The following is an 18,647-nucleotide window of genomic DNA, read 5'->3' on the forward strand; positions in this document are numbered from 1 at the left end:
GCACCGCGCTCTTTATGTACTATAAAAGGCTGTACGTGCACAAAAAGAGCAAAGCAGGTTCTGTACACCCTTAAGCAGACGTTTACTTCGTATTCATGTAAACGCGACTATAGACATGCACCTACCGTAGGCAATCTGCTGCGACCTGGAATCCACCATGGCCAGAGGGGGGCAGCTGCGGACAAATGGTCCGCCGTCACTGTGGAACCTTAAGGCTGGTGACGTGGCCCTGTAAATTAACGGCACCTTGCTCTTTAGTGACTATAAAACGCCGTACGCGCACAAAAAGGCTAAAGCAGCTGCTGTACTCAAGCAGCCCTTTACTTCGTATACACGTAAGCACGACTACAGACATGCACCTACCGTAGCCAATCTGCTCCGAAGTCGAATCACCACGGCAAGACGGGGGAGCTGCGGAGAGAAAGTCCACCGCCACTGTGGAACCTTACGGCTGGGGACGTGGCCCTGTGAAAGAACGGCACCATGCTTTTTATCGTCTATAAAACGCCGTACCCGCCGAAAAAGAGGAAAGCAGCTACTGTACTCCCTTAAGCAAGCGTTTACTTTGTATTCATGTAAACGCGACTTTAGACATGCACCTACCGTAGGCAATCTGCTGCGACCAGGAATCCTCAACGGCCATAGGGGGGCAGCTGCGGAGAAAAGGTCCGCCGTCACCGTGGAACCTTAAGGCTGGTGAAGTGGCCCTGTAAAAGAACGGCACCGTACTCTTTATGTACTATAAATCACTGTACGTGCACAAAAAAAGGAAAGCAGCTTCTGTACTCTCTTAAGCAGACGTTTATTTCGTATTCACGTAAGCGCGACAATAGACATGCACCTACCATAGGCGACCTGCTCCGACCTCAAATCCACCACGGTCAGAGGGGGCAGCTGCGTAAAAAAACATCCGCTGTCACCATGGAACCTTAAGGCTGGGGACGTGGCCCTGTAAAAGAACGGCACCGTACTCTTTATGCACTATAAAACGCCGTCGCGCATAAAAAGAGGAAAGCAGCTACTTTTCTCTCTTAAACAGGCGTTTACTTCGTACTCATGTAAACGTGACAATAGACATGCACCTACCTTAGACGACCTGCTCCGACCTCAAATCCGCCACGGCCAGAGCGGGAGGGGGAAGCTGCGGAGTAAAAATCCACCTCCACCATGGAACCTTACGGCTGGGGACGTGGCCCTGCAAAAGAACGGCACCGTGCTCTTTATGGACTATAAAACGCTGTACATGCACAAAAAGAGGAAAGCAGGTTCTGTACACCCGTAACAAGACGTTTACTTCGTATTCATGTAAACGCGACTATAGACATGCACCTACCGTAGGCAACCTGCTGCGACCTGGAATCCACTACGGCCAGAGGGGGGCAGCTGCGTAGAAAAGGTCCGCCGTCACCGTGGAACCTTACGGTTGGGGACGTGGCCCTGTAAAAGAACGGCACCGTGCTCTTTATGGACTATAAAACGCTGTACATGCACAAAAAGAGGAAAGCAGGTTCTGTACACCCTTAAGCATACGTTTACTTCGTATTCATGTAAACGCGACTATAGACATGCACCTACCATAGGCAATCTGGTGCGACCTGGAATCCACCACGGCCAGAGGGGGCAGCTGCGGAGAAAAGGTCCGCCGTCACCGTGGAACCTTAAGGTTGGAGATGTGGCCCTGTAAAAGAATGGCACCATACTCTTTATGTACTCTAAAAGGGTGTACGTGCACAAAAGGAGGAAAGCAGCTACTGTACTCCCTTAATCAAGCGTTTACTTCGTATTCACATAAGCGCGACTACAGACATCACATACCGTGGGCAATCTGCTGCGACCTCGAATCCACCATGGCGAGAGGGGGGCAGCTGCGGACAAATGGTCCGCCGTCACTGTGGAACCTTAAGGCTGGTGACGTGGCCCTGTAAAATAACGGCACCTTGCTCTTTAGTGACTATAAAACGCGGTACGCGCACAAAAAGTCTAAAGCAGCTGCTGTACTCAAGCAGCCCTTTACTTCGTATACACGTAAGCATGACTACAGACATGCACCTACCGTAGCCAATCTGCTCCGATGTCGAATCTCCATGGCAAGACGGGGGAGCTGCGGAAAGTCCACCGCCACTGTGGAACCTTACGGCTGGTGACGTGGCCCTGTAAAAGAACGGCACCATGCATTTTATCGTCTATAAAACGCCATACCCGCCGAAAAAGAGGAAAGCAGCTACTGTACTCCCTTAAGCAAGCGTTTACTTTGTATTCATGTAAACGCGACTTTAGACAGGCACCTACCGTAGGCAATCTGCTGCGACCAGGAATCCTCCACGGTCAGAGGAGGCAGCTGCGTAAAAAAACATCCGCTGTCACCATGGAACCTTAAGGCTGGGGACGTGGCCCTGTAAAAGAACGGCACCGTACTCTTTATACACTATAAAACGCCGTCGCGCATAAAAAGAGGAAAGCAGCTACTTTTCTCTCTTAAACAGGCGTTTACTTCGTACTCATGTAAACGTGACAATAGACATGCACCTACCTTAGACGACCTGCTCCGACCTCAAATCCGCCACGGCCAGAGCGGGAGGGGGAAGCTGCGGAGTAAAAATCCACCTCCACCGTGGAACCTTACGGCTGGGGACGTGGCCCTGCAAAAGAACGGCACCGTGCTCTTTATGGACTATAAAACGCTGTACATGCACAAAAAGAGGAAAGCAGGTTCTGTACACCCGTAACAAGACGTTTACTTCGTATTCATGTAAACGCGACTATAGACATGCACCTACCGTAGGCAACCTGCTGCGACCTGGAATCCACTACGGCCAGAGGGGGGCAGCTGCGTAGAAAAGGTCCGCCGTCACCGTGGAACCTTAAGGCTGGAGATGTGGCCCTGTAAAAGAATGGCACCATACTCTTTATGTACTATAAAAGGCTGTACGTGCACAAAAAGAGGAAAGCAGGTTCTGTACACCCTTAAGCAGACGTTTACTTCGTATTCATGTAAACGCGACTATAGACATGCACCTACCGTAGGCAATCTGCTGCGACCTGGAATCCACCACGGCCAGAGGGGGCAGCTGCGGAGAAAAGGTCCGCCGTCACTGTGGAACTTTAAGGCTGGAGATGTGGCCCTGAAAAAGAATGGCACCATACCCTTTATGTACTATAAAAGGCTGTACGTGCACAAAAGGAGGAAAGCAGCTACTGTACTCCCTTAATCAAGCGTTTACTTCGTATTCACATAAGCGCGACTACAGACATCACATACCGTGGGCAATCTGCTGCGACCTCGAATCCACCATGGCCAGAGGGGGGCAGCTGCGGACAAATGGTCCGCCGTCACTGTGGAACCTTAAGGCTGGTGACGTGGCCCTGTAAAATAACGGCACCTTATCTCTTTAGTGACTATAAAACGCCGTACGCGCACAAAAAGGCTAAAGCAGCTGCTGTACTCAAGCAGCCCTTTACTTCGTATACGCGTAAGCACGACTACAGACATGCACCTACCGTAGCCAATCTGCTCCGATGTCGAATCACCATGGCAAGATGGGGGAGCTGCGGAAAGTCCACCGCCACTGTGGAACCTTACGGCTGGTGACGTGGCCCTGTAAAAGAACGGCACCATGCATTTTATCGTCTATAAAACGCCGTACCCGCCGAAAAAGAGGAAAGCAGCTACTGTACTCCCTTAAGCAAGCGTTTACTTCGTATTCATGTAAACGCGACTATAGACATGTACCTACCGTAGGCAATCTGCTGCGACCAGGAATCCTCCACGGCCATAGGGGGGCAGCTGCGGAGAAAAGGTCCGCCGTCACCGTGGAACCTTAAGGCTGGTGAAGTGGCCCTGTAAAAGAACGGCACCGTACTCTTTATGTACTATAAATCACTGTACGTGCACAAAAAAGGAAAGCAGCTTCTGTACTCTCTTAAGCAGACGTTTACTTCGTATTCACGTAAGCGCGACAATAGACATGCACCTACCATAGGCGGCCCGCTCCGACCTCAAATCCACCACGGTCAGAGGGGGCAGCTGCGGAAAAAAACATCCGCTGTCACCATGGAACCTTAAGGCTGGGGACGTGGCCCTGTAAAAGAACGGCACCGTACTCTTTATGTACTATAAAACGCCGTCGCGCATAAAAAGAGGAAAGCAGCTACTTTTCTCTCTTAAACAGGCGTTTACTTCGTACTCATGTAAACGCGACAATAGACATGCACCTACCTTAGACGACCTGCTCCGACCTCAAATCCGCCACGGCCAGAGTGGGAGGGGGAAGCTGCGGATTAAAAATCCACCTCCACCGTGGAACCTTACGGCTGGGGACGTGGCCCTGTAAAAGAACGTCACCGTGCTCTTTATGGACTATAAAACGCTGTACATGCACAAAAAGAGGAAAGCAGGTTCTGTACACCCTTAAGCAGACGTTTACTTCGTATTCATGTAAACGCGACTATAGACATGCACCTACCATAGGCAATCTGCTGCGACCTGGAATCCACCACGGCCAGAGGGAGCAACTGAGGTGAAAAGGTCCGCCGTCACCGTGGAACCTTAAGGCTGGAGATGTGGCCCTGTAAAAGAATGGCACCATACTCTTTATGTACTCTAAAAGGGTGTACGTGCACAAAAGGAGGAAAGCAGCTACTGTACTCCCTTAATCAAGCGTTTAATTCGTATTCACATAAGCGCGACTACAGACATCACATACCGTGGGCAATCTGCTGCGACCTCGAATCCACCATGGCCAGAGGGGGCAGCTGCGGACAAATGGTCCGCCTTCACTGTGGAACCTTAAGGCTGGTGACGTGGCCCTGTAAAATAACGGCACCTTGCTCTTTAGTGACTATAAAACGCCGTACGCGCACAAAAAGTCTAAAGCAGCTGCTGTACTCAAGCAGCCCTTTACTTCGTATACACGTAAGCACGACTACAGACATGCGCCTACCGTAGCCAATCTGCTCCGATGTCGAATCACCACGGCAAGACGGGGGAGCTGCGGAAAGTCCACCGCCACTGTGGAACCTTACGGCTAGGGACGTGGCCCTGTAAAAGAACGGCGCCATGCTTTTTATCGTCTATAAAACGCCGTACCCGCCAAAAAAGAGGAAAGCAGCTACTGTACTCCCTTAAGCAAGCGTTTATTTCGTATTCATGTACACGCGACGATAGACATGTACCTACCGTAGGCAATCTGCTGCGACCAGGAATCCTCCACGGCCATAGGGGGGCAGCTGCGGAGAAAAGGTCCGCCGTCACCGTGGAACCTTAAGGCTGGTGAAGTGGCCCTGCAAAAGAACGGCACCGTGCTCTTTATGGACTATAAAACGCTGTACATGCACAAAAAGAGGAAAGCAGGTTCTGTACACCCTTAACAAGACGATTACTTCGTATTCATGTAAACGCGACTATAGACATGCACCTACCGTAGGCAACCTGCTGCGACCTGGAATCCAATACGGCCAGAGGGGGGCAGCTGCGTAGAAAAGGTCCGCCGTCACCGTGGAACCTTAAGGCTGGAGATGTGGCCCTGTAAAAGAATGGCACCATACTCTATGTACTATAAAAGGCTGTACGTGCACAAAAAGAGGAAAGCAGGTTCTGTACACCCTTAAGCAGACGTTTACTTCGTATTCATGTAAACGCGACTATAGACATGCACCTACCGTAAGCAATCTGCTGCGACCTGGAATCCACCACGGCCAGAGGGGGAGCTGCGGAGAAAAGGTCCGCCGTCACTGTGGAACCTTAAGGCTGGAGATGTGGCCCTGTAAAAGAATGGCACCATACTCTTTATGTACTATAAAAGGCTGTATGTGCACAAAAGGAGGAAAGCAGCTACTGTACTCTCTTATTCAAGCGTTTACTTCGTATTCACATAAGCGCAACTACAGACATCACATACCGTGGGCAATCTGCTGCGACCTCGAATCCAACATGGCCAGAGGGGGGCAGCTGCGGACAAATGGTCCGCCGTCACTGTGGAACCTTAAGGCTGGTGACGTGGCCCTGTAAATTAACGGCACCTTGCTCTTTAGTGACTATAAAACGCCGTACGCGCACAAAAAGGCTAAAGCAGCTGCTGTACTCAAGCAGCCCTTTACTCCGTATACACGTAAGCGCGACTACAGACATGCACCTACCGTAGCCAATCTGCTCCGATGTCGAATCACCACGGCAAGACGGGGGAGCTGCGGAGAGAAAGTCCACCGCCACTGTGGAACCTTACGGCTGGGGACGTGGCTCTGTAAAAGAACGGCACCATGCTTTTTATCGTCTATAAAACGCCGTACCCGCCGAAAAAGAGGAAAGCAGCTACTGTACTCCCTTAAGCAAGCGTTAACTTCGTATTCATGTAAACGCGACTATACACATGCACCTACCGTAGGCAATCTGCTGCGACCAGGAATCCTCCACGGCCATAGGGGGGCAGCTTCGGAGAAAAGGTCCGCCGTCACCGTGGAACCTTAAGGCTGGAGATGTGGCCCTGTAAAATAACGGCACCTTGCTCTTTAGTGACTATAAAAAGCCGTACGCGCACAAAAAGTCTAAAGCAGCTGCTGTACTCAAGCAGCCCTTTACTTCGTATACACGTAAGCACGACTACAGACATGCACCTACCGTAGCCAATCTGCTCCTATGTCGAATCACAACGGCAAGACGGGGGAGCTGCGGAAAGTCCACCGCCACTGTGGCACCTTACGGCTGGGGACGTGGCCCTGTAAAAGAACGGCACCATGCTTTTTATCGTCTATAAAACGCCGTACCCGCCGAAAAAGAGGAAAGCAGCTCCTGCACTCCCTTAAGCAAGCGTTTACTTCGTATTCATGTAAACGCGACTATAGACATGCACCTACCGTAGACAATCTGCTGCGACCAGGAATCCTCCACGGCCATAGGGGGGCAGCTGCGGAGATAAGGTCCGCCGTCACCGTGGAACCTTAAGGCTGGTGAAGTGGCCCTGTAAAAGAACGGCACCGTACTCTTTATGTACTATAAATCACTGTACGTGCACAAAAAAAGGAAAGCAGCTTCTGTGCTCTCTTAAGCAGACGTTTACTTCGTATTCACGTAAGCGCGACAATAGACATGCACCTACCTTAGGCGACCTGCTCCGACCTCAAATCCACCGCGGTCAGAGGGGGCAGCTGCGGAAAAAAACATCCGCCGTCACCGTGGAACCTTAAGGCTGGGGACGTGGCCCTGTAAAAGAACGGCACCGTACTCTTTATGTACTATAAAACGCCGTCACGCATAAAAAGAGGAAAGCAGCTACTTTTCTCTCTTAAACAGGCATTTACTTCGTACTCATGTAAACGCGACAATAGACATGCACCTACCTTAGGCGACCTGCTCCGACCTCAAATCCGCCACGGCCAGAGTGGGAGGGGGAAGCTGCGGAGTAAACATCCACCTCCACCGTGGAACCTTACGGCTGGGGACGTGGCCCTGTAAAAGAACGGCACCGTGCTCTTTATGGACTATAAAACGCTGTACATGCACAAAAAGAGGAAAGCAGGTTCTGTACACCCTTAAGCAGACGTTTACTTCGTATTCATGTAAACGCGACTATAGACATGCACCTACCATAGGCAATCTGCTGCGACCTGGAATCCACCACGGCCAGAGGGGGCAGCTGCGGAGAAAAGGTCCGCCGTCACCGTGGAACCTTAAGGCTGGAGATGTGGCCCTGTAAAAGAATGGCACCATACTCTTTATGTACTCTAAAAGGGTGTACGTGCACAAAAGGAGGAAAGCAGCTACTGTACTCCCTTAATCAAGCGTTTACTTCGTATTCACATAAGCGCGACTACAGACATCACATACCGTGGGCAATCTGCTGCGACCTCGAATCCACCATGGCCAGAGGGGGGCAGCTGCGGACAAATGGTCCGCCGTCACTGTGGAACCTTAAGGCTGGTGACGTGGCCCAGTAAAATAACGGCACCTTGCTCTTAAGTGACTATAAAACGCCGTACGCGCACAAAAAGTCTAAAGCAGCTGCTGTACTCAAGCAGCCCTTTACTTCGTATACACGTAAGCACGACTACAGACATGCACCTACCGTAGCCAATCTCCTCCGATGTCGAATCACCATGGCAAGACGGGGGAGCTGCGGAAAGTCCACCGCCACTGTGGAACCTTACGGCTGGTGACGTGGCCCTGTAAAAGAACGGCACCATGCATTTTATCGTCTATAAAACGCCGTACCCGCCGAAAAAGAAGAAAGCAGCTACTGTACTCCCTTAAGCAAGCGTTTACTTCGTATTCATGTAAACGCGACTATAGACATGCACCTACCGTAGGCAATCTGCTGCGACCAGGTATCCTCCACGGCCATAGGGGGGCAGCTGCGGAGAAAAGGTCCGCCGTCACCGTGGAACCTTAAGGCTGGTGAAGTGGCCCTGTAAAAGAACGGCACCGTACTCTTTATGTACTATAAATCACTGTACGTGCACAAAAAAAGGAAAGCAGCTTCTGTACTCTCTTAAGCAGACGTTTAATTCGTATTCACGTAAGCGCGACAATAGACATGCACCTACCATAGGCGACCTGCTCCGACCTCAAATCCACCACGGTCAGAAGGGGCAGCTGCGGAAAAAAACATCCGCTGTCACCATGAAACCTTAAGGCTGGGGACGTGGCCCTGTAAAAGAACGGCACCGTACTCTTTATGTTCTATAAAACGCCGTCGCGCATAAAAAGAGGAAAGCAGCTACTTTTCTCTCTTAAACAGGCGTTTACTTCGTACTCATGTAAACGCGACAATAGACATGCACCTACCTTATACGACCTGCTGCGACCTCAAATCCGCCACGGCCAGAGTGGGAGGGGGAAGCTGCGGAGTAAAAATCCACCTCCACCGTGGAACCTTACGGCTGGTTACGTGGCCCTGCAAAAGAACGGCACCGTGCTCTTTATGGACTATAAAACGCTGTACATGCACAAAAAGAGGAAAGCAGGTTCTGTACACCCTTAACAAGACGTTTACTTCGTATTCATGTAAACGCGACTATAGACATGCACCTACCGTAGGCAACCTGCTGCGACCTGGAATCCACTACGGCCAGAGGGGGGCAGCTGCGTAGAAAAGGTCCGCCGTCACCGTGGAACCTTAAGGCTGGAGATGTGGCCCTGTAAAAGAATGGCACCATACTCTTTATGTACTATAAATGGCTGTACGTGCACAAAAAGAGGAAAGCAGGTTCTGTACACCCTTAAGCAGACGTTTACTTCGTATTCATGTAAACGCGACTATAGACATGCACCTACCGTAGGCAATCTGCTGCGACCTGGAATCCACCACGGCCAGAGGGGGCAGCTGCGGAGAAAAGGTCCGCCGTCACTGTGGAACTTTAAGGCTGGAGATGTGGCCCTGTAAAAGAATGGCACCATACTCTTTATGTACTATAAAAGGCTGTACGTGCACAAAAGGAGGAAAGCAGCTACTGTACTCCCTTAATCAAGCGTTTACTTCGTATTCACATAAGCGCGACTACAGACATCACATACCGTGGGCAATCTGCTGCGACCTCGAATCCACCATGGCCAGAGGGGGGCAGCTGCGGACAAATGGTCCGCCGTCACTGTGGAACCTTAAGGCTGGTGACGTGGCCCTGTAAAATAACGGCACCTTATCTCTTTAGTGACTATAAAACGCCGTACGCGCACAAAAAGGCTAAAGCAGCTGCTGTACTCAAGCAGCCCTTTACTTCGTATACACGTAAGCACGACTACAGACATGCACCTACCGTAGCCAATCTGCTCCGATGTCGAATCACCATGGCAAGATGGGGGAGCTGCGGAAAGTCCACCGCCACTGTGGAACCTTACGGCTGGTGACGTGGGCCTGTAAAAGAACGGCACCATGCATTTTATCGTCTATAAAATGCCGTACCCGCCGAAAAAGAGGAAAGCAGCTACTGTACTCCCTTAAGCAAGCGTTTACTTCGTATTCATGTAAACGCGACTATAGACATGCACCTACAGTAGGCAATCTGCTGCGACCAGGAATCCTCCACGGCCATAGGGGGGCAGCTGCGGAGAAAAGGTCCGCCGTCACCGTGGAACCTTAAGGCTGGTGAAGTGGCCCTGTAAAAGAACGGCACCGTACTCTTTATGTACTATAAATCACTGTACGTGCACAAAAAAAAGGAAAGCAGCTTCTGTACTCTCTTAAGCAGACGTTTACTTCGTATTCACGTAAGCGCGACAATAGACATGCACCTACCATAGGCGGCCCGCTCCGACCTCAAATCCACCACGGTCAGAGGGGGCAGCTGCGGAAAAAAACATCCGCTGTCACCTTGGAACCTTAAGGCTGGGGACGTGGCCCTGTAAAAGAACGGCACCGTACTCTTTATGTACTATAAAACGCCGTCGCGCATAAAAAGAGGAAAGCAGCTACTTTTCTCTCTTAAACAGGCGTTTACTTCGTACTCATGTAAACGCGACAATAGACATGCACCTACCTTAGGCGACCTGCTCCGACCTCAAATCCGCCACGGCCAGAGTGGGAGGGGGAAGCTGCGGAGTAAAAATCCACCTCCACCGTGGAACCTTATGGCTGGGGACGTGGCCCTGTAAAAGAACGGCACCGTGCTCTTTATGTACTATAAAAGGCTGTAGGTGCACAAAAAGAGCAAAGCAGGTTCTGTACACCCTTAAGCAGACGTTTACTTTCTATTCATGTAAACGCGACTATAGACATGCACCTACCGTAGGCAATCTGCTGCGACCTGGAATCCACCATGGCCAGAGGGGGGCAGCTGCGGACAAATGGTCCGCCGTCACTGTGGAACCTTAAGGCTGGTGACGTGGCCCTGTAAATTAACGGCACCTTGCTCTTTAGTGACTATAAAACGCCGTACGCGCACAAAAAGGCTAAAGCAGCTGCTGTACTCAAGCAATCTTTACTTCGTATACACGTAAGCACGACTACAGACAAGCACCTACCGTAGCCAATCTGCTCCGATGTCGAATCACCACGGCAAGACGGGGGAGCTGCGGAGAGAAAGTCCACCGCCACTGTGGAACCTTACGGCTGGGGACGTGGCCCTGTAAAAGAATGGCACCATGCTTTTTATCGTCTATAAAACGCCGTACCCGCCGAAAAAGAGGAAAGCAGCTACTGTACTCCCTTAAGCAAGCGTTAACTTCGTATTCATGTAAACGCGACTATACACATGCACCTACCGTAGGCAATCTGCTGCGACCAGGAATCCTCCACGGCCATAGGGGGGCAGCTTCGGAGAAAAGGTCCGCCGTCACCGTGGAACCTTAAGGCTTTAGATGTGGCCCTGTAAAAGAACGGCACCATACTCTTTATGTACTATAAAAGGCTGTACGTGCACAAAAGGAGGAAAGCAGCTTCTGTACTCTCTTACGCAGACGTTTACTTCGTATTCACGTAAGCGCGACAATAGACATGCACCTACCTTAGGCGACCTGCTCCGACCTCAAATCCACCACGGTCAGAGGGGGCAGCTGCGGAAAAAAACATCCGCCGTCACCGTGGAACCTTAAGGCTGGGGACGTGGCCCTGTAAAAGAACGGCACCGTACTCTTTATGTACTATAAAACGCCGTCGCGCATAAAAAGAGGAAAGCAGCTACTTTTCTCTCTTAAACAGGCATTTACTTCGTACTCATGTAAACGCGACAATAGACATGCACCTACCTTAGGCGACCTGCTCCGACCTCTAATCCGCCACGGCCAGAGTGGGAGGGGGAAGCTGCGGAGTAAACATCCACCTCCACCGTGGAACCTTACGGTTGGGGACGTGGCCCTGTAAAAGAACGGCACCGTGCTCTTTATGGACTATAAAACGCTGTACATGCACAAAAAGAGGAAAGCAGGTTCTGTACACCCTTAAGCAGATGTTTACTTCGTATTCATGTAAACGCGACTATAGACATGCACCTACCATAGGCAATCTGGTGCGACCTGGAATCCACCACGGCCAGAGGGGGCAGCTGCGGAGAAAAGGTCCGCCGTCACCGTGGAACCTTAAGTTTGGAGATGTGGCCCTGTAAATGAATGGCACCATACTCTTTATGTACTCTAAAAGGGTGTACGTGCACAAAAGGAGGAAAGCAGCTACTGTACTCCCTTAATCAAGCGTTTACTTCGTATTCACATATGCGCGACTACAGACATCACATACCGTGGGCAATCTGCTGCGACCTCGAATCCACCATGGCGAGAGGGGGGCAGCTGCGGACAAATGGTCCGCCGTCACTGTGGAACCTTAAGGCTGGTGACGTGGCCCTGTAAAATAACGGCACCTTGCTCTTTAGTGACTATAAAACGCGGTACGCGCACAAAATTCTAAAGCAGCTGCTGTACTCAAGCAGCCCTTTACTTCGTATACACGTAAGCATGACTACAGACATGCACCTACCGTAGCCAATCTGCTCCGATGTCGAATCTCCATGGCAAGACGGGGGAGCTGCGGAAAGTCCACCGCCACTGTGGAACCTTACGGCTGGTGACGTGGCCCTGTAAAAGAACGGCACCATGCATTTTATCGTCTATAAAACGCCGTACCCGCCGAAAAAGAGGAAAGCAGCTACTGTACTCCCTTAAGCAAGCGTTTACTTTGTATTCATGTAAACGCGACTATAGACATGCACCTACCGTAGGCAATCTGCTGCGACCAGGAATCCTCCACGGCCATAGGGGGGCAGCTGCAGAGAAAAGGTCCGCCGTCACCGTGGAACCTTAGGGCTGGTGAAGTGGCCCTGTAAAAGAACGGCACCGTACTCTTTATGTACTATAAATCACTGTACGTGCACAAAAAAAGGAAAGCAGCTTCTGTACTCTCTTAAGCAGACGTTTACTTCGTATTCACGTAAGCGCGACAATAGACATGCACCTACCATAGGCGACCTGCTCCGACCTCAAATCCACCACGGTCAGAGGGGGCAGCTGCGGAAAAAAACATCCGCTGTCACCATGGAACCTTAAGGCTGGGGACGTGGCCCTGTAAAAGAACGGCACCGTACTCTTTGTGTACTATAAAACGCCGTCGCGCATAAAAAGAGGAAAGCAGCTACTTTTCTCTCTTAAACAGGCGTTTACTTCGTACTCATGTAAACGCGACAATAGACATGCACCTACCTTAGACGACCTGCTCCGACCTCAAATCCACCACGGCCAGAGTGGGAGGGGGAAGCTGCGGAGTAAAAATCCACCTCCACCGTGGTACCTTACGGCTGGGGACGTGGCCCTGCAAAAGAACGGCACCGTGCTCTTTATGGACTATAAAACGCTGTACATGCACAAAAAGAGGAAAGCAGGTTCTGTACACCCTTAACAAGACGTTTACTTCGTATTCATGTAAACGCGACTATAGACATGCACCTACCGTAGGCAACATGCTGCGACCTGGAATCCACTACGGCCAGAGGGGGGCAGCTGCGTAGAAAAGGTCCGCCGTCACCGTGGAACCTTAAGGCTGGAGATGTGGCCCTGGAAAAGAATGGCAACATACTCTTTATGTACTATAAAAGGCTGTACGTGCACAAAAGGAGGAAAGCAGCTACTGTACTCCCTTAATCAAGCGTTTACTTCGTATTCACATAAGCGCGACTACAGACATCACATACCGTGGACATCTGCTGCGACCTCGAATCCACCATGGCCAGAGGGGGGCAGCTGCGGACAAATGGTCCGCCGTCACTGTGGAACCTTAAGGCTGGTGACGTGGCCCTGTAAATTAACGGCACCTTGCTCTTTAGTGACTATAAAACGCCGTACGCGCACAAAAAGGCTAAAGCAGCTCCTGTACTCAAGCAGCCATTTACTTCGTATACACGTAAGCACGACTACAGACATGCACCTACCGTAGCCAATCTACTCCAATGTCGAATCACCACGGCAAGACGGGGGAGCTGAGGAGAGAAAGTCCACCGCCACTGTGCAACCTTACGGCTGGGGACGTGGCCCTGTAAAAGAACGGCACCATGCTTTTTATCGTCTATAAAACGCCGTACCCGCCGAAAAAGAGGAAAGCAGCTACTGTACTCCCTTAAGCAAGCGTTAACTTCGTATTCATGTAAACGCGACTATACAGATGCACCTACCGTAGGCAATCTGCTGCGACCAGGAATCCTCCACGGCCATAGGGGGGCAGCTTCGGAGAAAAGGTCCGCCGTCACCGTGGAACCTTAAGGCTGGAGATGTAGCCCTGTAAAAGAACGGCACCATACTCTTTATGTACTATAAAAGGCTGTACGTGCACAAAAGGAGGAAAACAGCTGCTGTACTCCCTTAATCAAGCGTTTACTTCGTATTCACATAAGCGCGACTACAGACATGCACATACCGTAGGCAATATGCTGCGACCTCGAATCCACCATGGCCAGAGGGGGGCAGCTGCAGACAAAAGGTCCGCCGTCACCGTGGAACCTTAAGGCTGGTGAAGTGGCCCTGTAAAAGAACGGCACTGTACTCTTTATGTACTATAAATCACTGTACGTGCACAAAAAGAGGAAAGCAGCTTCTGTACTCTCTTAAGCAGACGTTTACTTCGTATTCACGTAAGCGCGACAATAGACATGCACCTACCTTAGGCGACCTGCTCCGACCTCAAATCCACCAAGGTCAGAGGGGGCAGCTGCGGAAAAAACATCCGCCGTCACCGTGGAACCTTAAGGCTGGGGACGTGGCCCTGTAAAAGAACGGCACCGTACTCTTTATGTGTTATAAAACGCCGTCGCGCATAAAAAGAGGAAAGCAGCTACTTTTCTCTCTTAAACAGGCGTTTACTTCGTACTCATGTAAACGCGACAATAGACGTGCACCTACCTTAGGCGACCTGCTCCGACCTCAAATCCGCCACGGCCAAAGTGGGAGGGGAAGCTGCGGAGTAAAAATCCACCTCCACCGTGCAACCTTACGGCTGGAGACGTGGCCCTGTAAAAGAACGGCACCGTGCTCTTTATGGACTATAAAACGCTGTACATGCACAAAAAGAGGAAAGCAGGTTCTGTACACCCTTAAGAACGTTTACTTCGTATTCATGTAAAAGCGACTATAGACATGCACCTACCGTAGGCAATCTGCTGCGACCAGGAATCCTCCACGGCCATAGGGGGCAGCTGCGGAGAAAAGGTCCGCCGTCACCGTGGAACCTTAAGGCTGGTGAAGTTGCCCTGTAAAAGAACGGCACCGTACTCTTTATGTACTATAAATCACTGTACGTGCACAAAAAAAAGGAAAGCAGCTTCTGTACTCTCTTAAGCAGACGTTTACTTCGTATTCACGTAAGCGCGACAATAGACATGCACCTACCTTAGGCGACCTGCTCCGACCTCAAATCCACCATGGTCAGAGGGGGCAGCTGCGGAAAAAAACATCCGCCGTCACCGTGGAACCTTAAGGCTGGGGACGTGGCCCTGTAAAAGAACGGCACCGTACTCTTTATGTACTATAAAACGCCGTCGCGCATAAAAAGAGGAAAGCAGCTACTTTTCTCTCTTCAACAGGCATTTACTTCGTACTCATGTAAACGCGACAATAGACATGCACCTACCTTAGGCGACCTGCTCCGACCTCAAATCCGCCACGGCCAGAGTGGGAGGGGGAAGCTGCGGAGTAAACATCCACCTCCACCGTGAAACCTTACGGTTGGGGACGTGGCCCTGTAAAAGAACGGCACCGTGCTCTTTATGGACTATAAAACGCTGTACATGCACAAAAAGAGGAAAGCAGGTTCTGTACACCCTTAGGCAGACGTTTACTTCGTATTCATGTAAACGCGACTATAGACATGCACCTACCATAGGCAATCTGCTGCGACCTGGAATCCACCACGGCCAGAGGGGGCAGCTGCGGAGAAAAGGTCCGCCGTCACCGTGGAACCTTAAGGCTGGAGATGTGGCCCTGTAAAAGAATGGCACCATACTCTTTATGTACTCTAAAATGGTGTATGTGCACAAAAGGAGGAAAGCAGCTACTGTACTCCCTTAATCAAGCGTTTACTTCGTATTCACATATGCGCGACTACAGACATCACATACCGTGGGCAATCTGCTGCGACCTCGAATCCACCATGGCCAGAGGGGGGCAGCTGCGGACAAATGGTCCGCCGTCACTGTGGAACCTTAAGGCTGGTGACGTGGCCCTGTAAAATAACGGCACCTTGCTCTTTAATGACTATAAAACGCCGTACGCGCACAAAAAGTCTAAAGCAGCTGCTGTACTCAAGCAGCCCTTTACTTCGTATACACGTAAGCACGACTACAGACATGCACCTACCGTAGCCAATCTGCTCCGATGTCGAATCACCATGGCAAGACGGGGGAGCTGCGGAAAGTCCACCGCCACTGTGGAACCTTACGGCTGGTGACGTGGCCCTGTAAAAGAACGGCACCATGCATTTTATCGTCTATAAAACGCCGTACCCGCCGAAAAAGAGGAAAGCAGCTACTGTACTCCCTTAAGCAAGCGTTTACTTCGTATTCATGTAAACGCGACTATAGACATGCACCTACCGTAGGCAATCTGCTGCGACCAGGAATCCTCCACGGCCATAGGGGGGCAGCTGCGGAGAAAAGGTCCGCCGTCACCGTGGAACCTTAAGGCTGGTGAAGTGGCCCTGTAAAAGAACGGCACCGTACTCTTTATGTACTATAAATCACTGTACGTGCACAAAAAAAGGAAAGCAGCTTCTGTACTCTCTTAAGCAGACGTTTACTTCGTATTCACGTAAGCGCGACAATAGACATGCACCTACCATAGGCGACCTGCTCCGACCTCAAATCCACCACGGTCAGAGGGGCCAGCTGCGGAAAAAAACATCCGCTGTCACCATGGAACCTTAAGGCTGGGGACGTGGCCCTGTAAAAGAACGGCACCGTACTCTTTATGTACTATAAAACGCCGTCGCGCATAAAAAGAGGAAAGCAGCTACTTTTCTCTCTTAAACAGGCGTTTACTTCGTACTCATGTAAACGCGACAATAGACATGCACCTACCTTAGACGACCTGCTCCGACCTCAAATCCACCACGGCCAGAGTGGGAGGGGGAAGCTGCGGAGTAAAAATCCACCTCCACCGTGGTACCTTACGGCTGGGGACGTGGCCCTGCAAAAGAACGGCACCGTGCTCTTTATGGACTATAAAACGCTGTACATGCACAAAAAGAGGAAAGAAGGTTCTGTACACCCTTAACAAGACGTTTACTTCGTATTCATGTAAACGCGACTATAGACATGCACCTACCGTAGGCAACATGCTGCGACCTGGAATCCACTACGGCCAGAGGGGGGCAGCTGCGTAGAAAAGGTCCGCCGTCACCGTGGAACCTTAAGGCTGGAGATGTGGCCCTGGAAAAGAATGGCAACATACTCTTTATGTACTATAAAAGGCTGTACGTGCACAAAAGGAGGAAAGCAGCTACTGTACTCCCTTAATCAAGCGTTTACTTCGTATTCACATAAGCGCGACTACAGACATCACATACCGTGGACATCTGCTGCGACCTCGAATCCACCATGGCCAGAGGGGGGCAGCTGCGGACAAATGGTCCGCCGTCACTGTGGAACCTTAAGGCTGGTGACGTGGCCCTGTAAATTAACGGCACCTTGCTCTTTAGTGACTATAAAACGCCGTACGCGCACAAAAAGGCTAAAGCAGCTCCTGTACTCAAGCAGCCATTTACTTCGTATACACGTAAGCACGACTACAGACATGCACCTACCGTAGCCAATCTACTCCAATGTCGAATCACCACGGCAAGACGGGGGAGCTGAGGAGAGAAAGTCCACCGCCACTGTGCAACCTTACGGCTGGGGACGTGGCCCTGTAAAAGAACGGCACCATGCTTTTTATCGTCTATAAAACGCCGTACCCGCCGAAAAAGAGGAAAGCAGCTACTGTACTCCCTTAAGCAAGCGTTAACTTCGTATTCATGTAAACGCGACTATACAGATGCACCTACCGTAGGCAATCTGCTGCGACCAGGAATCCTCCACGGCCATAGGGGGGCAGCTTCGGAGAAAAGGTCCGCCGTCACCGTGGAACCTTAAGGCTGGAGATGTGGCCCTGTAAAAGAACGGCACCATACTCTTTATGTACTATAAAATGCTGTACGTGCACAAAAGGAGGAAAACAGCTGCTGTACTCCCTTAATCAAGCGTTTACTTCGTATTCACATAAGCGCGACTACAGACATGCACATACCGTAGGCAATATGCTGCGACCTCGAATCCACCATGGCCAGAGGGGGGCAGCTGCAGACAAAAGGTCCGCCGTCACCGTGGAACCTTAAGGCTGGTGAAGTGGCCCTGTAAAAGAACGGCACCGTACTCTTTATGTACTATAAATCACTGTACGTGCACAAAAAGAGGAAAGCAGCTTCTGTACTCTCTTAAGCAGACGTTTACTTCGTATTCACGTAAGCGCGACAATAGACATGCACCTACCTTAGGCGACCTGCTCCGACCTCAAATCCACCAAGGTCAGAGGGGGCAGCTGCGGAAAAAACATCCGCCGTCACCGTGGAACCTTAAGGCTGGGGACGTGGCCCTGTAAAAGAACGGCACCATACTCTTTATGTACTATAAAACGCCGTCGCGCATAAAAAGAGGAAAGCAGCTACTTTTCTCTCTTAAACAGGCGTTTACTTCGTACTCAGGTAAACGCGACA

At 50.8% G+C, this 18,647-nt stretch overlaps 1 long non-coding RNA gene across 1 annotated transcript; it reads right to left on the reverse strand.

Annotated features, from left to right (window-relative positions):
• Nucleotides 1–4,468: 4,468 nt before the first annotated feature.
• LOC144097769 (uncharacterized) lies at nt 4,469–5,039 on the reverse strand. Its single transcript, XR_013307095.1, has 3 exons — nt 4,941–5,039; nt 4,704–4,806; nt 4,469–4,566 (listed from the first exon to the last, which is right to left on the reverse strand). It is a non-coding gene; the product is annotated as an uncharacterized LOC144097769 (long non-coding RNA).
• Between the last annotated feature and the right edge of the window lie 13,608 nt (nt 5,040–18,647).

The sequence above is a fragment of the Amblyomma americanum genome, chromosome 1 (genome assembly GCF_052857255.1).
Source record: "Amblyomma americanum isolate KBUSLIRL-KWMA chromosome 1, ASM5285725v1, whole genome shotgun sequence".
Lineage (NCBI taxonomy): Eukaryota > Metazoa > Arthropoda > Arachnida > Ixodida > Ixodidae > Amblyomma > Amblyomma americanum.